General features: G+C 42.3%; 1 non-coding gene and 1 pseudogene across 1 annotated transcript; one reads left to right on the forward strand and one right to left on the reverse strand.

Annotated features, from left to right (window-relative positions):
- Nucleotides 1-25,812, reverse strand: part of LOC104220651 (uncharacterized membrane protein At3g27390-like) — a 38,776-nt pseudogene extending 12,964 nt beyond the window's left edge.
- LOC138876649 (small nucleolar RNA R71) lies at nucleotides 3,240-3,346 on the forward strand. Its single transcript, XR_011401991.1, has one exon. It is a non-coding gene; the product is annotated as a small nucleolar RNA R71 (small nucleolar RNA).
- Nucleotides 25,813-27,407: the final 1,595 nt, after the last annotated feature.

Here is a 27,407-nt window from a genome sequence, read left to right on the forward strand (position 1 = left end):
CGTTCTGCTTGCATAATAAATTGGGTGCATCAGTTTACCATGTCGCTGCCCCAAGACTGCTCCTATGGCGTAGCCACTGGCGTCGCACATGAGCTCAAATGGTTTCTCCCAGTTGGGTGCAACAATGATGGGTGCAGTCACCAATCTTTTCTTCAATTCCTCAAATGTGAACCTGCATTCATTAGAAAACACAAAGGGGTGATCCTTTTCAAGGAGTTGCATAATGGGTTAGCAATTTTGGAGAAATCTTTGATGAATCGCCTGTAGAACCCGACGTGCCCAAGGAAACTTCTCACCGCCTTGACCGAAGTGGGCGGTGGTAGTTTTTCAATCACGTCAACCTTGGCATGGTCGACCTCAATTCCCTTACTAGGCACTCGATGTCCCAGGACTATCCCTTCATGTACCATAAAATGGCATTTTTCCCAGTTCAACACTAAATTTGTCTTCACACATCTTTTAAGCACTCTTCTTATGTTGTGAAGATAGTCCTCGAATGAATCCCCCACCACAGAAAAATCATCCATAAAGACCTCCATAATATCCTCCACCATGTCTGTGAAAATGGCTAACATGCATCGTTGAAATGTCGCCGGTGCATTGCAAAGCCCAAAAAGCATTCTCCGAAAGGCGAATATGCCATATGGACAAGTGAAGGATGTTTTCTCTCTATCTTCAGGGGCTATTGATGTTTGATTGTACCCCGAATAACCATCCAAGAAACAGAAGTGCGAGTGCCCGGCCAGCCTGTCCAACATTTGGTCAATGAAAGGCAATGGGAAGTGGTCTTTCCGGGTGGTTGTGTTCAATTTTTGGTAATCCATGCAAATTCGCCATCCCGTGACTATACGAGTTGAGATCAAATCATTGTTCTCGTTTTACACAATAGTCATTCCCCCTTTTTCGGCACACATTGGACAGGACTGACCCAATTGCTATCAGAGATGGGGAAGATGATTCCCGCATCTAACCATTTGATCACTTCCTTCTTTACCACCTCCTTCATGTTCGGGTTTAGCCTTCGTTGATGTTCTCTAGAAGGTTTGTGCCCTTCTTCCAAGAGAATCTTGTGCATACAGAAGGCTGAGCTGATACCCTTTATGTCTGCCATGGTCCAGGCAATGGCAGTCTTGCTTTCCTGCAGTACTTGCAAGAGTTATTCTACCTGCACATCTAACAAACCGAATGATATAATAATACGCAACGTAGAATCGGGGCCTAAGAAAACGTACCTGAGGTGAGCTGGGAGTGGCTTCAACTCCAACTTGGGTGGTTCCTCTACCGATGGTTTTGCTGGAGGTGTAGCCCTTTTTTCTAACTCAAGGGACTTGAACTGAGGTTCCCTTGTCCAGAATCCCTTGGCCTTCAAGTGCTATGACCCACTCGGCCAACCCTTCACCATCCATTTCTTCTAAATTTATCATGCATGCCTTTAATGGATCTTTATCAGTCAGGGCCACATCATCTTCTTGCAGGATCACATCCACTGCCTCCACTAGAGAGCAATTCGCATATTCACCGGGTCTCCTCATAGATTGTAGAACATTGAATATGACTTCTTCATCATTCAGTCTCATTTTTAATTCCCCAGTCTCACAATCGATCAGGGCTCTCCCAGTGGCCAAAAATGGCCTACCTAAAATGATAGGTATCCCCTCATCTACCTGAAAATCCAGAGTAACAAAGTCTGCAGGGAACACGAATTTCCCCACTTGCACCAATACATTATCAAGAATCCCCGTATGTCGTTTTACCGTGCGGTTAGCCAGCTGCAGCAACATCGAAATCGGTCTAGCTCTGCCAATGCCCAGTTTGGTGTATACAGCCAAAGGCATCAAATTTATGCTGGATCCCAAATCACATAATGCCTTTGCAAAGGCGTAACTCCCAATCGTGCACGGAATAGTGAAGCTACCTGGGTCGGACATCTTTTGAGCCATCGGTCTGGTCACTACCGCGCTGCAGGTCTGCGTCAGAGTTACTGTGGATAGATCCTGAAAATCAAACTTCCGTGACATTAGGTCTTTCATCATATTTGCATAACCTGACATCTCCCTCAAGGCATCCATTAAAGGAATATTCAACTAAATTTGACGCAGCATCTCCATGAATTTCTTGTATTGATCCTCCTTCTTTTGTTTTACCAGTCTCTGAGGAAATGGTGCAGGTATCACCCTTTGTACACTGCTTGTTGGCTTCTCTCTGTTGGGGTTCTGTGGAACAGGAGGCACCACCTGTTCTGTAGCTTGTTCATTAACCTTAGCCTTATCCTTTTCATCTTAGCCCTGTTCAACTACCACTTCAGTCAAATTTGTTGGTTCATCTACCTCTAGTGGAATTAGCGTGGCTGGCGTAGTCTCATTGCTAGCTTGTGCAACCTCCTACTCTTTGTCTAAATCTCTCCCATTCCGAAAACTTACTGCCATTAGCTTATTTGGGTTTTGCTCCTTGGGGTTAATATTTGTATCCGCTGGCAATGTTCCCTGGGGGTGATTGTTTAAAGCCATAGATAACTGCCCTAACTGAGTTTCGATGTTTTTATAGCTGAATCATGTACTGCCAACTTTTCTTGCATCTTACCGTTTGTCCCAATGAGTTACTAGAGCATCCCCCTGATCTCTACCATGTTGTTATCTTGCTGCTGAGGAGGTGGCTGATATGTCAACTGTTGCTGATTCTGCTGTGGGTATCCTTGTTGTCTCGGGTGGTATGGAACCATTTGGCCTTGAGCTTGCATGCCCCCATGCTGAGGCATGTTGGGTCTGTATTACTGATTTGATGTCGGTCTCCACTGTTGTCCTCCTTGTCTCTTACCCCCAAAGTTGTTAACATAATTCATATCTTCCCTTGCCCCTTGATTTTCACCTTCTCCGCTCCATGAACACACATAGGACTGATTAACACAGGGTGTACACAGTCCTCCATTTGTCGTGTCAACAATATGCACCTGTTTGGTACCCATCTCATCTATCTTCTTTGTCAAAATACTCATCTGGGTTAGAAGTGTGGCCATGTTCTCCGCCTGCGAATTATTTAGATCAAGGGGCACTGAATGTACTATGAGTTCCAGTGTTGTACCTCTAGTCATCCATCCCGAATTCTAGGACATCTTGTCAAGAAGGACCTTGCACTCGGTGAATGTCTTACTCAAAAATGCACCTCCAGCTGAAGCATCCACATTGGCCTTTAGATTGTCAGCTAATCCCATGTAGAATCTCTGGCCAAGCATTTGGTCTGGAATGCCATGGTGAGGACACTTTACCAGCATCCCTTTAAATCTTTCCCAAGTTTCTTGCAAGGTCTCAGTCGGTTGCTGCTTGTACTGCAATATTTCATCAATATGCCTTACAATCTTGTTGGGTGGGTAGAACTTATTCAAAAACTGCTTTACTAATTCCTCCCAGGTGACAATGGAATTGATTGGGAGCGATTTCAGCCATGTCTGAGCTTCCCCAGTCATAGAGAACGGGAACAGTAATAGTTTGATAGCTTCTGGGGTCACATTTGGCTGCCTTTAAGTCACACAAATTGACATAAATTTTTTCAAATGTTGCTGAGGGTCTTCAATGTGTGACCCGGAGAACAATCACTTATTTTGCAGCAGATGCAGCATGTTGTTGGTGATCTATAATGTCTCTACTTATATTGTGGGTACAGTTATGGCAGTTGCTAGGTTGTCAGCTGTGGGTTTAGCCCAATCATAAAGTGCAGCTTCTGGCACAAGAGGTGCCACCACTCTAACATTTGGGTCAGCTTGCTCATCCCTAATGTTTCCGTTGACGTTCTCTACGTCACCCATGTCAAAGTCAAGCTGATGTGGTTGTTCTGATTGTTGGATCCTCCTGTTGGCAAGGTTTAATGCCCTGAATATTTTCTCGAGGTCTGAAAGTCCTTCAAGCAGTTCTCCAGTTGTCACGACCCAATCCCCGAACCCGGTCGTGATGGCGCCTCTCGTGAAGACAAGGCCAGCCAGACCAAAACAGAACATCTCTCTTAAATAGTTAATCATCATAAACAATAATAACATATAATATAACACTCATAAATTGCGGAATTTTAACGTTAACAACAGCAGGAACCATCCCAACACAGCCCAAACTGGGGTGTCACAAGTCGTGAGCAACTAAGAAGTCCGGATACAAGTCTACTGAACACAAAATCCGATACAATAGTTCAAAGAAAAAAACTACCTCGTAGTCTCCAAATCACTGTCTGGACTGGGAGAAATTAGCACTCAGGAGCGGACTCTGTGATGCCTGAATCTGCAAACATAGTGCAGGGAGTAATGTGAGTACTCCGACTCAGTGAGTAACAATTATAAATAATGGATGAAAGTATGAAAACACGTAAATACACAAAGCAATTCCATATTAAGCAGTAAAATCACTTAACGCAGTAAATCAGTGAAGAATAAAATGATATTCCTTTTTAAAACAAGTAAAATAGGTAATTTAACAGGTAAATAACAAGTAGAAATCCGCCCCTCGGGCGCAGTATCAATCGCTCAGCATAGTATCAACCCCTCAGGCTCACTCTTAGTACAGTATCAGCCCCTCGGGCTCACTATCAGAATAGTATCAGCCCCTCGGGCTACCTCACAATCACTCATATCAGCCCCTCGGGCATAGCATCAATCACTCAGAACAATGGGTACCCGCGCTCACTGTGGGTGTGCAGACTTCGGAGGGGCCCCTTACGGCCCAAGCGCTATATCAAGCCACCTCGTGGCATCATCACTCGGCACTCGGCCTCATATCACTCAAGCCACCTCGTGGCATATAAAGTATCTCAGGCCCTCGGGCTCATATCACTCAACATATCCTCACATATGGCCCTCGGCCTCACTCAGTCCAAAATCATCACAAGCCCCTTAGGCATTAGTAAAGCAGTAGTTCTCAGCCCAAAACATGATGTAGAAATATCATTTAAGTTTCAAATCTGAGTAAAAGTGGCTGAGTTTGTAAAACAGTAGATATCAATAGGACTGAGTTCAAATAATAAGTCAAGTAGTGAGGAAAATAGTGATAAAAATCCCCGAAGGGTTCAAATAGTTAGCACGAAGCCCAAATATGGCAATCAACCCAAATCATGATGATAACAAATGAATTTCATTCAAATATTCGGTAAAAGCATCAATCGGGATGGACCAAGTCATAATCCCCAGTAGTGAAAGACCCCACGCTCATCATCCAGCGCGTATCATGCCTCCATATAGCATTACGTTGTGCAATCCGCGGTTTCAAACCCTCAGGACATCATTTACAACCATTACTTACCTCGAACTGGCTAATTCTCTAGCTCGCGACGCCTTTGCCCCTCCAATTGGCCTCCACACGCGTCGAACCTATCCAAAATCAGAACGAATACATCACAATATGCTAAGGGAACAAAGCCCAAGCGAAAACATTCGAAAAATATAAAAAATCTCGAAATTAGCAAAACCCGAGCCCCGGGCCCACGTCTCAGAATCGGGTAAAATTTACATTTTCAGAATCCTCATACCCTCACGAGTCTAACCATACCAAAATTATCCAATTTCGATACCATTTGGTCCTTCAAATCATCATTTTACATTTTTGAAAGCTTTCACAATTTTCTTCCCAAATTCCATCTCAAATCACGAATTAAATGATGAATTCAGTGATAGATTCATGTATTCTAGCCAAATATGAGTTAAAATCACTTACCCTGATGAATTTCTTGAAAAGCCTTCGAAAAATGGCCAAAATCCGAGCTCTCTAGGTTAAAATATTAAATAAAACCCAAGACCTCGTATTTATAGGTACCCCTCAGCTTTCAGCTACCGCGGTCGCGCCCACTTTTGTGCGGTTCGCGCGACGCCTACAGCGTCCGCGCCCGCTTTTGTGCGGTCCGCGCTACGCCTACCGCAGCCGTGACCGCTTTTGTGCGGTCCACACAGCACTCAACGCGGGTGCACTTATTTTTGTGCGGACTGCGTGAGTGAGTTCCGGAACCTGCAACCCTTGTAGACCTGCTACAACTATGATTTTTGCACTAAAACATCCCGGAACCTACCCAGAATTTCGAACCAATTGCACCAAAACATCCCATGACAGCGTTCAAACTTGCTCAAAACTTCGGAACGCTCACAACAACATCAAATCACCAATTTAACATAGGATTCAAGCCTAAGAACTCCAAGAACTCTTAAATTATGCTTTCGATCAAAAGGTCTATCAAATCTCGTTTGAATGGCCTGAACTTTTGCACACACATCCCAAATGACACAATGAAGCTACTGCAACTCTCGGAATTCTATTCCGACCCCTATATCAAAATCTTCTATCAACCGAAATTTGCCGAAATATCAACTTCGCCAATTCAAGCCTAAATCTTCTCTACAACTCCAAAACCCATTCCGATCGCGCTCCTAGGTCACAAATCACCTCCCGAAGCTAACCGAACCATCGGAACTCACTTTCGAGCCTTCTAACACATAAGTCAACACCTGGTTGACTTTTCCAAATTAAGCCTTCTTAAAAGAGACTAAGCGTCGCATTTCTTACCAAATCCGCTTCGAACTCAAACTAATCAACTCGATCACATAAAACACGGATAACGAAGCATAAAGAAGCTGAAATGGGGGAAACGGAGCGGTAACTCATGAGACGACTGGTCGGGTCGTCACACCAGTCCTCGAAGAATTTCTAGGCATACACCTGAATTCTACAAGAGTTCAAACGTTAGAATTTCAATGAATTTTTTTTAACACCTTTGAAATTTGATTTGAACTAATAATTTTTAACACTACTTCTAAGTTGTAATAAGTAACACCGTTAGTTCCCTGGCAACGGCACCAAAATTTGATAACGCCCAACTATGACTTTTAAAAGACAAAGCGGTCGCTGCAAATATAATCTGGTTTTAAGTCTGGAATCGAATCCTTAAGGAACTAACTTATCTATTACACTTTTCGGCAATGTTATTATCAACTCAATCAATTTCTAGATGCAAGATTTTTGATCAATAAACACTGGATTCTTTTGTTTAAAAACTTCACTACTATTAAAAATAACAATAAGCTAAAACAAAGATAATTTAATGGTAAAAAGTGTCTAGGGCAGTGATTTCCCCAATTGCTAGTTTAGGTCTTGACTCTTCCGCTATAATCTCACCGTAATACTCTATGAGGATTAAGAGTTATGGGCTATCGTAATTATCTCTCGATCAACTACAATAATTTGCTAGAGCATTCTCTCGAACTACTCTAGATGACTATGATTATGCAACTCTAAATTATCCCACCAAAGTTTTGTTATCTCTAAACCCACTTTTAAATTCAAGTAATGAATCTCTTCAATTACCCAAAAGTGGTGTTGTTCAACAGCTATCTAACCTAATATTCTTTCTCAAGCAATATAAGGCAATTAGACACGATTAATCAAGGGCCCATTCAATTAATCACCATACAAAACATAGTTGAACAATCATATCATAAATCTGGCTCGATTATAACAACTTGAGTCAAGACTTCAACTAACAATTGATTCCATCAACCTTAGATAAATATTTAGCTACTCATAACAAAATAAGAGAGAACTACTAAATTATTCATAATATAAAATTGCAGAATTAAAAGGAGATAGAAAAACTCTAATGGTTGGTTGATCTTCTCACACTTGTTCTTCCTCCAAAAGTAGTATAAAATTAGCTTCCCCTCTTCAGTTGGGCGAGTTTCTAAAGCTTACAAGGGTTTTACAAAACACTATTTGTGTTCGAGTACTTCTTAAGTGGGCGTTTTTGTTTTTACATTATCGCTTCCAAAACACTCCATGTTGCTTCCTCTCATATAATATTCCCTGCTAAACAAAAGAACACTATTTAAAGCATTTTATTGGCAATTTATCTATAAAACAACAACAAAGTATGGTCATATTAAGGTGTAAATATCAACTATATAGCCTACTATTAACTCTAATACCACTTGTCGGGATAAAAAAATAATAAGACGTCATGCGGAAGCTAATAAAGCAAATCTTGGTGACAATAAATCAGACGACACAAAAAATTATATTAAAAGAGACATACTATATTAATATGATTTGGTCAATTAACCTACATCAACCTACTAATGCAGAAGAAGAAAAAAACAACCTATGAGAGAATAAATAATGCCCAAAACAAGACTCTCTTAATAACTGCATTGAAAATGCTATTTGTTATTGTGTATGAACAAGGGATCCTCAATTTATAAAGTTTCACAATCTTTTTCTGTAAGAAAGGAATTGTTAAAGATTTATATTATTTTCTTATAAGAATTTATAGAGTTTCACAATCAATTATGGTAAAAAAATTCCTTTAAGAAAATGTAAAATTCAATATGGGAAGAATATCAGGATAAAATCCTAACACATACCTCAAAAGAGAGTAACATGCATAGAACAGGTGCATTGGCCAAAGACCCAAAATTATGGCAAAGTTTCCTATGGTGACTATAAGGAGGATAAATGGGCACAAAATGGCACCTGCACAAAGTGAGTTGCACAAACATATAATCAGGATTCAGGATTTAAAGCCTGTGGGTTCAATTTTAAGGTTTTTAACATTGAATCCATTATATTTTTAAAATTATAGGTTCATATCTACTATTTTTGCTTTTAATGAATTTTAACATACAAATCTTTACTCCGCATCAAAAGTTATAAGTTCAGTTGAACCCATAAGTAGTACACTACATTCGCCTATGAGGATAGTAGTTTGAATAAACCAAGCACTAATTCAAAAATAATCTATGGGTGACTTGTCAATGTATGCCATAATAGTACTCCATCTATTACGATTAATATGATAATATTTTCTTTTTAGTCTCTTTAAGAAACAATGACATAATTTTATATTTAGAAACTCTTTTAATTTTAAACTTCTCGTTTTATGCTTTAATGACATGTCTTTCTTTCTTGAGATCTATTCTCATTCAAACACTAGCTTATAAAATGAAAAGAGGAAGTATTAGCATTTGTGCTTTATGTCTCATTTATATACAAGTTAGCTTGGAAGGACAGTCTAAGTAAATATGGTACTTATTGTGTTTGATGGAAATAGATTAGCAAACTTTTTACCAAGTAAAGTAATAAAGGAATGTTCAGCAAACTAAAGATTGAAGAACAAAAAGGCCTTTTCAATATAAGAGTAGGCTAATTGGCAGAAATTTTGTTATCCAAGAACAACTATGTTGAATTGTGTTGCCGCATCATCTAAAAGTTTAAGCCGTCACTAAAAATATACGTTTATTTACTTAATTATATCTTCAACACACTTCTCACACAGACATAAATTCATAATTTTAATAAGATGAGTGCACTATTATGATGAGATAGATCAAGGATATAAATTTTAGGGGTTCAACTTTTAAGGGGTATTTGAAGCGCAGGATAAGGTGGGATATGATGTGTGTTTAAATTTATACTATATTTGGTTGACGGTATAAATTTATTCATTTGGTGCGCAGGATAAGGTGGGATATTATGTGTGTTTAAATTTATACTATATTTTGTTAACGGTATAAATTTATCCTGGAATAAATTTACCGTCAACCAAACATAGTATAAATTTAATCTCAAACTTAATCCTAAATATCCCACTATATCCCATCAAACTTTGGGCTCCATCTCTTTAGTAGGATAAATTAGTCCGTGTACCAAGCAACCTCTTAGGGTCGTACTATTGAAATATTATGGTTTTGAAATTATAGGTTCGAAGTTATTTTTTTTTCAAAAATAATATATATATATATATATATATATATATATATATATATATATATATATATATATATATATATATATCTGTGTATTAAAGCTAGTAATAGTGGATGATGTAGCAATGAGTTCATCTGATTCCACCATTTCGAGATAGAGCGCATATATATATATATATATAATTTTACACTGACAAGGAGAATATAGATTTTAATATTTTGGATTTAAATTTTTTTAAAGAATAAACCAAATAAAGAAAGAAAAAAAACTTAATTAAAACACATGAAGGGCAATTCTAGAAAAAGAGAGGAAAATACAATAAGATAGGCGTAAGATTTGAACCACTAATCTCACGTAAAGAGGTGCACCAAATAACCCGTTGGTTCATATGATAATTTGACTTGGGGTGCACAAACATCTATTTAAATATTTGTAAAAAAAAAAATACTAGAGGGATGACAGATAATTTATTCTCTCTAGAGAAATGTGTTTATATATTTTCTAGAGAGAGAGTTTGCCCCCTTTTTGAGAAGTCCTCTCTTCCTATTTATAAGGAATATCCCTAGAAAATCCTAAAAAGTACAATTAGAGGGAATATCCAGTAGAATATTCCCTTTGAAGATTTCAAAGCAAAACTAGCTGGTACATCTATCTCCACTGCTCGACCTTGGCCTTATTGATCATTGCTCGAACTCAGCCTTATTGATCACTACTCGGCCTCGGCCTTATTGATCACTGCTCGACCGCGACCTTATTGATCACTGCTCGACCTCAGTCAATTGTCGCTGCATGTCGAATTTCTCTGATTTTATTTTGACCCATACAGTTAGTCCCTCTGCTTATCGAGGTCGTCTTTTGGTAGAGCTCGGTGAGCAGACTTCATTAATCGTAGTTCGAGAAATTCGGATAGGGAGGTCGATTAGTGAGGATCTCGGCTGAGGGTGCCGATCTTTAGGTCAAAGTGGTATCCCAGTGGGCTGAACTTGAGCAGAGTTCGATCAGGGCCAATGACTCGAGTGATGAGTTAATCGAGAAGACAGTAGAGTTGGAGAAGGCCGATGAGGCCAGGATGGCGGCTTTGGCAAGTATGGCAGCATCAGAGGAGGTCATTAACGTCCTCAGATCTGGACAGGCAATTTGGCCCTTGTAAGATGCCTTTTCTGATACTTCTTTTGATTTGGAATGCTACTTTTTCTGCTTATTCCTCATTTTGTTTTTCTTTTTCTTGAACGTTTTCCTCGATTGATGGTTTCAAAGGAATCGTTGGTAGGCATTAATTCAAACGTGATCGAGTGTCTTTGATTAGTCCGAGCGAAGTCAAACGTTGCCATATTTAACTCGAACGAGGTCTAGCTGTGAACCAAGTTCAAGCTAGGTCGAATGCGTGTTGAATTCGAGCGAGGAGGCCGAATGTTAATTCGAGCAAGGAGGCCGAATGTTAATTCGGACGAGGAGGCTGAATGTTAATTTGGGCGAGAAGGCCGAATGTTAATTTGAGAGGTCGAAAGTTAATTCGAGCATGTGATGACCCAAAGGGTCATCTTTTGTTTTAGAATCTGATTCCGTGCTCCGAGGCGTTGAAAACCTTATTTTATCTCTCCTCGATTTGCGTGCGCAATACAAGCACATATCCGAAAGCCCTTATGTGAAAAACTTAAGAAAAGATGATTTTAGTTGACTTCGGTCAATATTTTAAGTAAATAGACCTGTGTTCCGACGGTCTCGGAGGGTCCGTAGTAAAATATGGGACCTAGGCGTATGTCCAGAATCGAATTCCGAAGTCCCTAGGTGTTATTTTGGCGATTTAATCGCATGAGCAAATTCATATGATGTTTTAAGACTTGTGTGCATGTTTGGTTTGGAGCTCCGAGGGCTCGGGTAAGTTTTGGATAGGCTACAAAGTGATTTGAAACTTAAGAAAATTTCTAGTATGTTGCAGGTCTGGTTCGCAAATGCGAGCATCGCATTTGCGAAGAAGCTTCGCATTTGCGATCAGTAGGGTTGGGAGGGGACCTAGCGTCGCATTTGTGAATAAGTGTTCGCATTTACGATGCCAGCAGGCCAGGTCAACCATCGCATTGGCGAAATAAAGTCCGCATTTGCGAGTTCGCATTTGCGAACCTGTGATCGCAAATGTGATACCTGGAACTGTTCAAAACGAGTTTTGGATGGGATTTTTGATTCATTTCTCAAATTTTCAAACCCTAAACTTCAAGAGATGATTTTTCAATGACCATTTCTTCCCCAAATCATAGGTAAATGCTTCCTAACTTATTTCTTTCAATCCATTTCATCTTTTTACAAGATTTCATCACAAAATCTTGGGTTTTTCATGGTGGAATTGGGTGTTTTTGAGTAGAATTTAGGAATTTTGAAATTTGGAGATTTAGACCTCAAAATGAGGTCGGATTCCAAAACCAATTGTATATCCGGGCTCAAGGGTGAATGGATAATCGGGTTTTGGTCTGAACTTCGAGTTTTGACCAAGCGGGCCCGGGGTCAGTTTTTGACTTTTTGGGGAAAATGTTGGGAAACTTGTAATTATGAAATCGATTTCATTAGCGATAATTGATATTACTAAGTTAATTATGACTAGACACGAGTGGATTGGAGGTGGAATCGAGAGGTAAAGCGGTAATTGTGGCTTGATTTTGGCCATGGAATTGAGGTAAGTGTTGTGGCTAACCTTAGTTTGATGGATTAGGTATTGTTGCCTTATTTTCTGCATGTTTAGTTGTTGAGTACGATGTATAGGTAAGGTGACGAGTATTTATACGTTGTTATCGGGTCATAGAATGCAAGTGAGTCTTATACGTGTGACCGTTGTGTTTCTTTATACGTACTGTTCATGCTTAAACTGGTTGTTACTCATATTAAAAAAGTCTTATTATGTTTTCCTGGTATTGGATATTGGTTGAGTATTGACTCAAGTTGAGATTTATATTGTGAAGTTAAATATTGAAATGAGGTAGTTGTTTGTTGATGATTCCCTGGTTGGGTTGTTATTGTTTCCGTTGTTTAGGTGAGGGAGAGTGTAAAGCACGAAGGGTGATGCCGTTTAATATTTTATGAGTGAGTGATAAAGCACGAAGGGTGATGTCGTGCCATATTCTTTGAGTGTTAATGCACGAAGGGTGATATCGTGCCATGTTATGAGAGAGTTAATGCACGAAGGGTGATGCCGTGTCGTTCTGTTGTTTCTTATGGTAAGGATGAGAGTAAAAACACGAAGGGTGACGTCGTGCACGTGATTGCTGTGTTATTACTTTCGTTGGTTCAAAGCATGATATTTATTATGTTCCTATATTGTACTATTTTCAGAATATTCATAGTTCCCCTCAGCATGTTTTTCCCCCTTCCAGTTATTATCTATTAAGTTTCTGTTATTGTTATTTTCTCGTATATAATTTAACTGCACAGGTTTGTGTTATTTTTTATGCCCTAGCCTCGTCACTACTTCGCCGAGGTTAGGCTCGGCACTTACCAGTACATGGGGTCGTTTGTACTGATACTGCACTCTGCACTTTCTGTGCAGATCCCGATACTGGACCACACTGATTAGAGTTTGGGTTGCTGCCTTCAGTTCACAGGAGACCCAAGGTAGATCTGTCGGCGTTCGCAGACCCTGGAGTCCTATCCCCTTTATTTTAGATTTCATGTCTCTTTCATTTCGAGAACATATGTATTTTTTTTAAACTAGCATTTGTAGAAAATTCTTAGAAATTCATGGATTTTGACACCAAATCTTTTGGGGTAGTCGTGTATTAGTATTTTAAACTGTTATAAAATTTTCGCACTTCATATTTGTTTAGTTTAAATTAATGTTAAGTACTATTTTGTTTAATGATTAATGTATTAGAACTGTATCTGTTGGCTTGCATAGCATTGTAAGAGTTAGGCATCATCACGATCTCGACGGTGAGAAATTCGGGTCGTGACAAGTTGGTGTTAGAGAACTAGGTTTCCTAGGTCTTACAATTTACGAACAAGCTAGGTAGAGTCTGAGGGATCGGTACAGAGAAGCCTGTGCATATCCCCTAGAGGCTACAGAGTTTAAAAATAACTTCACATCTATTCTTCTCTGTCATACGATTTGATTTCCCAATGCTAATTAAACTTCTACTATGTTCTTTCACAGATAGCGAGAGCACGTACTACTTCATCAGTTGATCAGTAGCCCGAGCCCCCAATGGCAGCTCCCACGAAGGGCAGAGGATTAGGCCGAGGTCGTGCTAGAGGCTGAGGTAGGGGCAGGGCTCAACCTAGAGCTCGAGCAGCAGCACCAGCAGCGGAGCCTCAGGTGGAGTCCGATGATGAGGTTCCGACTCATACTGTTCCGGCAGGGCCAACTCAAGTTCCCGAGGGGTTCATCGCTACCCCAGTACTTCAGGATGCTTTGGTCCGCCTAGTGGGCCTTATGGAGAGTGTAGCTCAGACTGGCACTTTTCCTGTAGCACCAGCCGTCTGTCGGACTAGTGGAGGAGCCTAGACTCCCGCTACCCACACTCCGGAGCAGATGGCTCCTCAATTCTAGACTCCAACAGCTCAGCCAGTAAGAGTAGCTCAGCCAGGTGTTGCGGCTCAGGCCGCTGGTGGATCATCTATGTCTTCTGAGGCTTTGTTGAGGTTGGATAAATTCACCAAACTTTTCCTGGTTCATTACAGCAGGGCAGCTTCTAAGAACCCCCAGGATTATCTTTACCGCTACCATGAGGTGTTGCAGAACATGGGATAGTAGAGACCAATGGGGTCGACTTTGCTGTATTCCAGATGATAGGGTTCGCCAAGAGATGGTATAATAATTTTGTGTTGACAGGACCACCTTGGTTGCCTGCCTCGACTTGGGACCAGTTCTCTCAGCTATTTCTCGAGAAGTTCCTTCCTGCCACTCAGAGAGAAGACTACTGCAGGCTATTCAAGCATCTTCAGCAGGGTTCTATAACTGTCACTCAGTACGAGACTAGGTTTGTTGATTTGACTCGTCATGCTCTTCTTATACTCACCACCAAGAGAGAGAGATAGTGAGGATGTTTATTGAGGGACTCACTCAGCCTATCAGATTGCAGATGGCTAAGGATACAGGGAGCGAGATTTCTTTATAGGATGCGGCCAATGTGTCCAGGCGAGTTGAGGCAGTTCTCGCTTAGGGGAGTGGTCAAGGGTCTGCCAAGAGGCCTCGTCATTCTGGTAGGTTCAGTGGTGCCTCATCTAGAGGCAGGATTCCTTTGGTAGGGGCCATCCTCCCAGGCCGTTTCATTCAGCATTTCAGGCTTCTCATGGTGCTCTAGGTGGTCGTGGCCCTCATATGCAGTATTCTGATCAGCTACCCTACAGTGCACCACTAGCTCCTATTAGTGCACCTCTGCTCTAGAGTTTTCAGTGTAAGTATCCAGGCCGTCAGGGTCAGTTTCAGGGTCAGCAATCTCAATAGCCGATATCTTGTTATACTTGTGGCAATCCGAGGCACATTGCTACATTTTGCCCTCGAGCATCGAGCAGTTCTTAGCATCAGGGTTCTCATGCCATGGTTCCAGTACCAGGTGTTCCACCACCCGCTTAACTAGTTAGAGGTAGGGTTCAGGCAGCTAGAGGTGGAGGTCGAGTTATTATAGGTGGAGGTCAGGGCCGCTAGAGGTGGAGTCCAGCCAGTAGGAGGTCATCCCAGAGATGTAGTTCAGAGTGATGGGGCCCAACCCCGATATTATGCTTTCCCATCCAAGCCTGAGGTTGAGGCATCTGATGTCGTTATCACAGGTACGGTTTTAGTTTGCAGTAGAGATGCTTCAGTTCTATTTTATCTAGGGTCTACATACTCTTATGTGTCATCTTATTTTGCTACATATTTTGTTATGCCTCGTGATTCTTTAAGTGCTCATGTATATGTGTCCCTGCCAGTGGGTAATTCTATTGTTGTAGATCGTGTCTATCGCTCGGTGTGGTTATTATTGGGGGTCTTGAGACCCGTGTAGATCTCCTAGTTTTTGATATGGTCCATTTTGTTGTCATTTTGGGGATGGATTGGCTGTCACCGTATCCTGCTATACTAGATTGTCATGCGAAGACGGTGACCTTAGCCTTGCCGGGGTTGCCTCGATTGGGGTGAAGAGGGACTCCTGGTCATTCTACTAGTAGGGTTATTTCTTATATGAAGGCTCGGCGTATGGTCGATAAGGGGTGTTTGGATTATTTGGCTTATGTTTGCGATTGCAGTGCAAAGGTTCCTTCCATGGATTCCGTACCAGTTGTTCATGAGTTTCTAGAGGTCTTTCCTGTAGACCTACCGGGGATGCCACCCGACAGGGATATTGACTTTTGTATTGATTTGTCTCCGGGCACTCAGCCCAATTCTATTTCGCCATACCGTATGGCCTTGCCAGAGTTGAAAGAATTGAAGGAGCGATTGTAAGATTTGCTTGATAAGGGCTTCATTAGTCCCAATGTCTTGGCTTGGGGTGCTCCAGTGTTGTTTGTAAAGAAAAACAATGGATCAATAAGGATGTACATATATTATCGGCAGTTGAACAAAGTCGCCATCAAGAACAAGTATCCATTACCGAGGATTGATGATTTATTTGATCAGCTTCAGGGTGCAAAGGTGTTTTCAAAGATTGATTTGAGGTCTGGCTACCATTAGTTGAGGATTAGGGCATCCGATGTCCTTAAGATAGCTTTTCGGACTCGATACGGGCATTATGAGTTTCTAGTAATGTCATTTGGGTTGACAAATGCCCCAGCAACATCTATGGATTTGATGAACCGGGTGTTCAAGCCCTATCTGGATTCCTTTGTGATTGTTTTCATTCATGATATCTTGATCTACTCCCGCGGCTGAGAGGAGCATGAGCAGCATCTTCGAATCGTTCTTCAGACTCTGAGAGACAACCAGTTATATGCTAAGTTTTCAAAGTGTGAGTTTTTGTTGACTTCAGTTGCTTTCTTGGGTCACGTTGTATCAGTAGAGGGTATTCAGGTGGATCCTAAGAAGTTTGAGGCAGTCAAGGACTAGCCTAGACCTACATCAGCTAGAGAGATTTGGAGTTTCTTAGGCTTGGTGGGTTACTACCGTCGGTCTGTGGAGGGGTTTTCATCCATAGCACCCCCAATGACCAGGTTGACCCAGAATGGTGCCCCATTCAGATAGTCGGACAAGTGTGAGGTGAACTTTCATAAGCTCAAGATAGCTTTGACTTCGGCGTCGGTGTTGGTGTTGCCCACAGGTTTAGGGCCATATACAATATATTGTGATGCATCGCGTATAGGACTTGGTGTGGTGTTGATGCAGAATGGCAAGGTTATTGCATATGCTTCACGGTAGTTGAAGATTCACAAGAAGAACTATCTGGTTCATGATTTGGAGCTAGCATCCATTGTTCACGCGCTGAAAATTTGGAGGCATTATTTATATGGCCTGTCATGTAAGGTGTTCACGGATCACAAGAGTTTGCAATACTTGTTCAAGCAGAAGGAGCTAAATTTGAGGCAGAGGAGGTGGTTGGAGCTATTGAAAGACTATGATATCACTATCTTGTATCATCCCGGGAAGGCCAATGTGGTGGACGATGCTTTGAGTAGGAAGTCAGCTAGTATGGGCAGCCTTGCGTATATTCCAGTTGGTGGGAGACCGCTTGTATTAGATGTTCAAGCTTTGGCCAATTGGTTCGTGAGGTTTGATGTTTCTGAGCCTAATCGTGTTCTATCTTGTAAAATCACTCGGTCTTCCTTGTTTGAGCGTATTAGGGAGCGGCAGTATGCTGATCCTCATTTGCTTGTCCTTAGGGACACAGTGCGGCACAGAGGTGCTAAGCAGGTTATTGTTGGAGATGATGGAGTTTTGAGGATGCAGGGTCGAGTTTGAGTGCCTAATGTGGATGAACTTCGTGAGTTGATTCTAGAGAAGTCCCATAGTTCCCGATAGTTTATTCATCTGGGCACCGCCAAGATATATTAGGACTTGCGGCAGCATTATTGGTGAAGGAGGATGAAGAAGGATATTATTGCGTATGTAGCTTGGTGTTTGAATTGTCAGCAAGTAAAGTACGAGCATCAGAGACCTGATGGTTTGCTTCAGAAGATTGAGATCCCTGAGTGGAAGTGGGAGCGTATCACTATGGATTTTGTTGATGGACTCCCACAGACTTAGAGGAAGTTCGATGCAGTATGGGTTATTATTGATAGGGTGACTAAGTCAGCGTATTTTATTTCTGTGGCAGTTTCCTGTTTCTCAGAACGATTGGCTGAGATCTATATCCGGGAGATCGTTCGTCTTCATGGTGTGCCTGTGTCTATCATTTTTGACCGAGGTATGCAGTTTACCTCACATTTCTGGAGGGCAATACAACGTGAGTTGGGTACGTGGGTCGAGTTGAGCACATCATTTCATCCTCAGACGGACGGACAGTCCGAGCATACTATTCAGATTTTGGAGGATATGCTCTGCGCCTGTGTTATTGATTTTTAGGTTCCTAGGATCAGTTCTTGCCATTAGCGGAGTTTGCCTACAATAATAGTTATCAGTTGAGCATCCAGATGGCTCCCTATGAGGCATTGTATAGTAGATGGTGTCGATCACCGGTGGGATGGTTTGAGCCGGGAGAGACTTGGTTATTGGGTACAGATTTATTACAGGATGCCTTAGATAAGGTTAAGATCATTCAGGATAGACACCGTACAGCTTAGTCCAGGCAGAAGAGTTATGCCGACCGTAAGGTTTGTGATGTGACATTCATGGTCGGAGAGCGAATGTTGCTTCGGGTGTCGCCCATGAAAAGCATGATGAGATTTGAGAAAAGGGGCAATTTAAGCCCTAGGTTCATCGGGCCTTTTGAGATCCTTGATCAAGTGGAAGAGGTGGCTTATAGACTTTGTGTTGCCACTAGGCTTATCAGCGGTACATCCAGTATTTCATATGTCCATGCTTCGGAAGTATCACGGCGATCCATCCCACGTATTATTTTTCAGCACTATCCAGTTGGACAAGGATTTGACCTACGAGGAGGAGCCAGTAGCCATTTTAGACAGGCAGGTTCATCAGTTGAGATCGAAGAGTTATCCTACGATTTGTGTACAGTAGAGAGGTTAGCCTGTTGAGGATGTTACCTAGGAGTCCGAGTCCGATATGCGGAGCAGATATCCCCATATTTTCAACGACTCAGGTACTTTTCTATATCCGTTCGAGGACGAACGGTTGTTTTAGTGGTGGAGAATGTGATGACCCAAAGGGGTCATCTTTTGTTTTAGAATCCGATTCCATGCTTTGAGGCCTTGAAAACCTCGTTTTATCTCTCCTCAATTTGTGTGTGTAGTGCGAGCGCATATCCAGAAAGCCCTTATGTGAAAAACTTAAGAAAAGATGATTTTTGGCTTAAAATGATGATTTTAGTTGACTTCGGTTAACATTTTGGGTAAATGGATCCAGACCTGGACTCGTATTCCGACGGTCTTGGAGGGTCCATAGTAAAATATGGAACCTGGGCGTATGCCCAGAATTAAATTCCGAGGTCCCTAGCCCAAGAAATGAATTTTTGAAGAAAATTGATAAGACTAAAAATGCAATAATTTAAATGATTCGATCTTGTTGGTACCCATTCCCGTATTTTGGTTCTGGAGCCCGGTACAGGTCCGTTATAATATTTAAACCTTATCTGTGAAATTTGGTGAAAAATGGAAATGATTTGACGTGATTCGGACCTTTGGTTGAGAAAATAGGATGTTTGAAACTATCTTGAAAATTTCATGTGTCTTGGTGTTGAATTCATAGTTCTAGGTGTTATTTGTGCGATTTGATCGCATGAGCAAGTTCGTATAATGTATTAAGACTTGTGTGCCTGTTTGGTTTGGATCCCTGAGGGCTCGGGTGAGTTTTGGATAGGTTACGAAGTGATTTACGAAGAAGCTTCGCATTTGCGATCAGTAGGGCTAGGAGGGGACCTTCGCATTTGCGAAGCGCAGTGTTGCATCTGTAATGAGAACACTTGTTCGCATTTGCGATGCCAGCACGGAAGGCTAACCTATGCATTTGCGAAATAAAGTCCGCATTTGCGAACCTGTGATCGCAAATGTGATACCTGCAACTGTTCAAAATGAGTTTTGGATGGAATTTTTGATTCATTTCTCAAATTTTCAAACTCTAAACTTCAAGAGGCGATTTTCCAAAGACTATTTCTTTCCTAAATCATAGGTAAATGATTCCTAACTTATTTCTTTCAATCCATTTCATCTATTTACAAGAGTTCATCACAAAATCTAGGGCTTTTCATGGTGGAATTGGGTGTTTTTGGGTAGAATTTAGGAATTTGGGGATTTAGACCTCAAACTGAGGTCGAATTCCAAAACCAACTGTATATTTGGGCTCGAGGGTGAACGGGTAATCAGGTTTTGGTACGAACTTCGAGTTTTGACCAAGCGGGCCGGGGTCGATTTTTGACTTTTTGGGGAAAATGTTGGAAAACTTGTAATTATGCATTGGAATCGATTTCTTTAGTTATAATTGATAATATTAAGTTAATTATGACTAGATACGAGTGGATTGGAGGTGGAATCGATAGGTGAAGCGGTAATTGAGGCTTGTTTTTTGTTATGGAATCGAGGTAAGTGTTGTGGCTAACCTTAGCTTGAGGGATTAGGTATTGTTGCCTTATTTGCTACATGTTTAGTTGTTGAGTACGATGTATAGGTGATGTGACGAGTATCTATACATTGTTGTCGGGTCATAGCATGCAAGTGAGTCTTATACTTGTGATCGTTGTGTTTCTTTATACGTATTGTTCATGGTTTAACTGGTTATTACTCATGTTAAGTATTCACTCAAGTTGACATTTATATTTAGAAGTTAAATGTTGAAACGACGTTGTTGTTTTTTGATGATTCCCTGGTTGGGTTGTTATTGTTTCTGCTGTTTGGGTGAGGGAGAGTGTAAAGCACGAAAGGTGATGCCGTGCAATATTTTGTGAGTGAGTGATAAAGCACGAAGGGTGATGCTGCCATATTCTATGAGTGTTAATGCACGAAGGGTGATGTCGTGCCATATTCTGATATTGATAATGCACGAAGGGTGATGTCGTGCCATGTTATGCGAGAGTTAATGCACGAAGGGTGATGTCGCGTTGTTCTGTTGTTTCTTATGGTAAGGATGAGAGCAAAAACATGAACGGTGATGTCGTGCACGTGATTGCTATGTTATTACTTTCGTCGGTTAAAAGCATGATATTTACTGTGTTCTTGTACTGCACTATTTTCAGAATATTCATAGTTCCCCTCAGCATGCTTTCCCCCTTCCCGTCATTAACTATTAAATTTCTGTTATTGTTATTTTCTCGTATATGATTTAACTACATAAGTTTGTGTTATTTGTCATGTCCTAGACTCATCACTACTTCGCCGAGGTTAGGCTCGGAAATTACCAGTACATGGGGTCGGTTGTACTGATAATGCACTCAGCACTTTCTGTGCAGATCCCGGTACTGGACCGCACTTATTAGAGTTTGGGTTGCTGCTTCAGTCCACAGGAGACCCAAGGTAGATCTGTCGGTGTTCGCAACCCTGGAGTCCCCTCCCCTTTATCTTAGATTTACTGTCTGTCTCATTTCGAGAACAGATGTATTTTTTTAAACTAGTGTTTGTAGAAAATTCTTAGAAGTTCGTGGATTGTGACACCAGATCTTTTGGGGTAGTCATGTATTAGTGTTTTAAACTGTTATAAAATTTCCGCACTTCATATTTTTTTAGTTTAAATTAATGTTAAGTACTATTTTGGTTAATGATTAATGTATAAGGTGGAAATCGACGGCTCGATTTCACGGGCATCAAGGCATCTCAAGGGCTTCCTGTGATCGACTTCGAGAATTCTCAATGGTCAACTTTGAGATAGTATAATTAATGATCAATCCCAAGAGATTGTGAATTACTGGTCTAAGCAGATTAGAGTGGAGTTCCCAAGGTACGTGCATATGACAGGTAAAGTCTAGTGGACTAGCTCAAAAGGCGAATCAAGGCATTTAATGGTTGTACCAGCCCCATATCTTTGTAATTAATGTATTTGTACTATGTTCGGATTTCCCTCTTATATAAAGGGATCCTTGTCATTTTGTAAACATCTGTTGCTCCATACTAAATATACTAGAACATTCTCGAAGTTCGTCTTACTAAAGAAGTTCGGGGAAACATTCTCGAAGGGGGCCATGATGTGGTATCACAACCTAGCTCCTAACTCCATAGACTCATTTGCCATGCTGGAAGATTCCTTCATAAAGGCACATGCCGGTGCCATCAAAGTAGCAACAAGGAAGTCTGACGTCTTCAAAATCAAGCAGAGGTCGAACGAGATGATGCAAGAAATCGTATCTCGCTTTCAAATGGAACTACCACCAGTCTCAGACGACCGGGCAGTATAGGCCTTCACTCTAGGCCTGAATTAACGAAGCTCGGTGGCTTCAAGGTAGCTGAAACAGAACTTCGTCGAGTATCCCGCTGTGACCTGGTCGGACGTTCACAACCGATATCAATCAAAAATTAGGGCCGAGGATGAGCAACTAGGAGCCCCCTCGGGCTCGGTATACCTAAGCAGGCTTCTGGCGAAGGAGCAAAAGCCAAACAAGGAAAGGTACCATCCATACACCGACGACAGGAGAAATGCCTCGAGGCGTAACATACCCCGCAATGACCGAAGGATGGACCAAGGCCAAAACCCTCGGGGATTCGTCAATAGAGTTGGATTCGACAAGAACACAAGGCCAACGGAGGCACCTCACCTGTCGGAGTACAACTTCAACGTAGATGTATCAGACATCGTGTTCTCCATCAGCAAAATTAGAGATGCCAGGAGGCCCAGGCCTATGCAATCAAATCCTTCGCAAAGAAATCATAACTTAGTTTGTGAGTTTCATAATACGCACAGCCACAAGACCGAGGATTGCCACCAGCTCTGAGAGGAAGTAGCCAGACTACTCAATAAAGGTCACCTCTGAGAATTCCTCAACGATCGGGCCAAAAACCAATTCCGGGAAAGAGAGGCAGCCAAGAAGAACGAAATGAATGAGCCACAACATGTCATCCACATGATCTTGGGAGGCCTCGATGCCCCACAAGAGCCCATGATGAGAAGAACAAAAATATCCATCACCATAGAAAAGTGAACTCGGGATTACATACCCGAGGATGCCCTCACATTCAGTGATGAGGACATCGAGACCTTGTCTCAGCCCTACAATGATGCACTGGTAATCTCTTTTCTTGTAAATACATTTCAGATTAAACATGTGTTTGTGGATCCAGGCAACTCGGCCAACATTATCAGGTTGAGGGTGGTAGAGTAGCTTGGACTGCATGACCAAATCGTACCCGCCTCTCGAGTCCTCAACGGATTCAACATGGCGAGCGAAACAACAAAAGGGGAAATCACCCTTCCAGCCAACGTGGCCGCCGCAACCCAAAATGCCAAATTCCATGTCATCGAGGAAGACATGAGGTACAACGCCTTGCTCGGAAGGCCGTGGATACACTGCATGAGAGCATTACCATCCACCCTCCATCAAATGATGAAATTCCCCACAAAGGATGGGATTAAGATTGTCTAGAGGAACAACATGCGGTGAAAGAAATGTTCACGGTACACGATGTATCCCCGACACCGGTACCTCCACCTTCGAAGGAGTCGAAGGATAAGCAAATAGTAAAATAGCAATAACAAACTACACTCTCAACTATCCCCGACTAAGCGAAACAGGGGACTGTACCGCGTCCTCATCACAGGCGACTAAAACGTATCAGGGCCCAAACTATCGCCGGCACATTCTACACTAAGGTATGACCGTATCCTTTCTATTTTAATTATATTCTATGCTGATTTGAGTGCAGGTATCCAATTGAAACAACCAAAGCACTCTCCAACTCGAAGGCCTTAGGTTTCAAAAAGCATGTGTTGCACTCTTTTCCTTCGACCGGATTTTTATCCCAAAAAGGGTTTTACCGGCAAGGTTTTTAACGAGGCAACATCTATATGCTACCTAAGGAAGATCCAACAAGTATTCAAGGCTTCTTTTGCAACCAAACTCAAATATTGGGGGCCACCCCCCGAAAGGTCACCTACTCGGAGAAGCCAAGATACGCCAAACGGGGGCTCAATAGGAAAGTAATGTACCAGGCCAAACGGGTCAAACGAACTGTGTCCGCATAGAAAAACCAAGATCGCAATGGCAAAAACATGTATACCTGTACCAAGTAATCAAAGAATACTTCCCAAAAGCATTTTGCATTTCAAGGAAGCTCGATATTTTTGCAAAAAAATGGCCCCAAAGCCGAGAGGCGCCCCGAACACTCGGGGACTGGCGTCAATAACTTAAAACAATGCGACCTCCGGGTCGGAGCTCCTAACTCATAAGCCCTCAATGAGGCAACATCAAGATCACAAAGTGGCTCCAGAGCCAAAAATGTCCCGAACACTCAGGGACTGGCGTCAAAAACTCAAGACCACATGACCTCTTGGTTGGCAATTCCAAAATCGTAAGCCCTCAATAAGGCAATACCGAGTCTACAAGTAATGTCTCCCGAGAAAAGAAACCCTCGATGACTTGGGGACTATCGTCAATCGCTATCTCCATCGACTTATCAAAACCTGAGGTCGTAAGTCCACATGAGGGCAGCCTCGGTCTCGTAAGACGTATATAAGGCAACAATATCTATAAGACCTCAAGCAAGGCATGAATAATACTTGTACCAAGTATCCAAAACTGTAAGACCTCAAAGGCATGTAAAACTTGTAAGACCTTACTAAAGGCATAAACCCGATCTCAAAATTTCGGCTATATATCGAACTTGTAAGACCCCTAAAAAGACATACCCTCAATATAGATGTCAAAACTACTTCACTCGGTACTTAAAGGCTCCGGCCAAACACAAATGACTCCTATCACAAGGCTGTACCAGCCAAACTAATGCAACTCGGGGACGCCCGACCGTCGCTATAAAATCACAGTCCTTCAATTACTTCGAATATACTTAAGAAAAAACCGGTTAAACAGGCTACCCTCGACATAGGCGAAAGAGCTTCGATCACGTCAGCTCCTAAACACTGGCTTCAAGATACTCAGCCTCTGAGCCAAACCTCCCAAGGTGCTCGATCATCGCCATATAACGACTCATAATCGAGGTTTTTTATTAAACCATCGAAGAGTCGGGCAAACAATATTTCAAAAAATCCTTAATGAGGGAAAATTAAAGCCTATTTTAGAGGTTGCATCGACCTAAGGCGTAAGAGCCACTATTGCCAGCCTGCATACATAAAAGGTCACATCTATCCAAGGCGTAAGAGCCATTATCGCTAGCCCACACAAAAGGCCATACCGACCCAACGCGTAAGATCTTAAGGGCCAACTCTAAATTCGAAAACTTAAGGATCGAATGAGCTCGAGTCAAAACCCGATTCGAAGACTGAACCCAAAATAGTTAACTAAATATGCCTAAGAGCAAAAATGTAAGAGCCATTGTCAGTAGCCCATATAAAAAGTCGCATCGACCAAGTGCGTAAGAGCCTATGGGCCAACCTGATGAGCCCCAAGGTCATATCACGAATCTAAGGATTCCTCTCAACTCAAAGACCAGTTCAGCTGGCTAAAATCAAGACAAAAAGAAATACAGGAGAAACAAAACCGCGAGGTTTCCTCCTTATACATACATGCGAAAAAATACAAGCTCCATTTACAACATGCTTAGAAAATAATGTATACAGAAATAAAGAAGGAAATATACGTCCCATTAGAGACTATGGCCCGATGGCCCCATCCTCGCCATCCTCGGCATCACATAGAAGGAATTTAGCATCATGTTCTTCCGCCTTGGCTTGCTTGATCTCTTCCGAAAGGTCGAAGCCCCTGGCATGAATTTCCTCGAGGGCTTGCTTCCAAGATTTACACTTCACATACTCTTTACTATTGCTCTCACGATCAAGAGCTTCCCACAGCTCAGCTCTAGGATAGGCAGCACCCTTCAAATAGGCCGCCACTTTCTGGTTAGCCCTAGTGCTACTCATTACATCCTCAGCCCGGGCATTCACCAACTTGGCCTTCGCCTTCAAAAGCTCAGACTTGAGACTTGTGATCATATTTGCTTGGACAGAATCATTCGCATAAGCATTCTAGACTTGCACCTCGATGGCAGAAGCCTTAGCCAAACCATCCTCCTTGGCCACAACTTGGGCATCTACCTGAGCCTTCAACTTGTTAAACTCGCGTTTGGCCCGGCCAACTTCGCCCCAAAGTCGTTCCAGCTCCTCTGTTTTGCTCTCCAACTGAAATATCGAAACATTAATCTCCGAAAATGAAAGGGGGAGCATACATCGACACGAAATGCAGGTTACCTGTCTTTCGAGGTGGCTTTCGTAGTTCCGACTTCGACTCGCCTCACACCGCAGGTATACCAGCTCGCTTTCCTTCCTCACATAAAGGAGCCTAAGGGATTTCTCCCTATCCAAAGCTTTCCGTAGCCTGGCCTTATGGTGAAGCAGCTCAGACTTAAGCTTGTCAAAGGCCTGTAAAGGAAAATTCAATAAGAAAGAAAGGGCGCGAAACCAAGATAAGCATATACTGACTACCAAAGCTTACCATAAGCCAAGCCATTGAGCCTCACCAAAAGCCGAGCCTATGTCTGATGACCTAGTATCCACAAAGCACCTTTGGTAGAAAAAGAAGAGAGCTCTGCATGACCCTCATTCCTCGAAGTACCTTCGACGGGAACGGGAAATGATCTTTCGGAAATAGAGGCCTCCAAAGCCGGAAGATCAACCGACTCGCCTCTTTTGAACCTCGGAAGAGGACTCGCCCCGCTGTAAGCATCCTCACACCTCGGAGACTTTTTCTATTTATTATCGACCCTCGACCCAGAGGTCGGCGGTCTCTCCTCCTCCCTCAGGGGGCACTACGTCATCTCAGAAAAATCTCCAACACCTGCGACGGGAGAGTTAGTGCGCTAAAAGGAAAAGTACCTTTCTGAGGAAATAAGCCACTAAATGCCTACCATGATGCTTTGCCTCCCATCTCCCCTTGGACAGGTTTCGCCACCTATGTTTATCATAGGTCAAACAATCTGCCAGCTTGCGGGACCATTCAGCCAGATTAGGGACCTCATTCGGCAACCAAGGAATCGCTACAAAGAATGAAATAGAAAGATGCCTTTATAGAGCCCGCCTCCGCTATGGACAAAGCAATAAAGATACAGGTATGACGCTTAAGTGTGAAATTCCATTTCTCAGGAAAAGGCAAAAACTCTCCAGGGATGGTATCGATCGTCCGTGCTTGAACGAACCGACTCATCCACCCTCGGTCCACATCCTCTTCGTCGTTAATGATAGGGGACCGAGTGGATCGACGCTGCAGAGTAATCAAGCCCCGGTAATGCAGGGGACGATATAACCTAACGAGATGGCTGAGGGTGAAGTTGAGCCCGGCCTTATCTGCAAAGTACCCCATCGCTATCCTCCAAAGGGATGGGTGAGCCTTTGCCAGGATAACCTGATATCTCCTACAGAATTCAAGTATGACCCTGTCGAGAGGACTCGACATAAAAGGATGCGTATACACACTCAAAAACCCCTCGACATAGGTCATGATACTTTCCTCCGAGGAAGGTACCTGCAGTGCCACTCCTTCTCCCCATCTGCAATCTTTTCTAATCATCTCGAGGTGATCCTCATTTATTGAG

Source organism: Nicotiana sylvestris, chromosome 8, assembly GCF_000393655.2.
Source record: "Nicotiana sylvestris chromosome 8, ASM39365v2, whole genome shotgun sequence".
In the NCBI taxonomy this organism is placed as follows: Eukaryota; Viridiplantae; Streptophyta; class Magnoliopsida; order Solanales; family Solanaceae; genus Nicotiana; species Nicotiana sylvestris.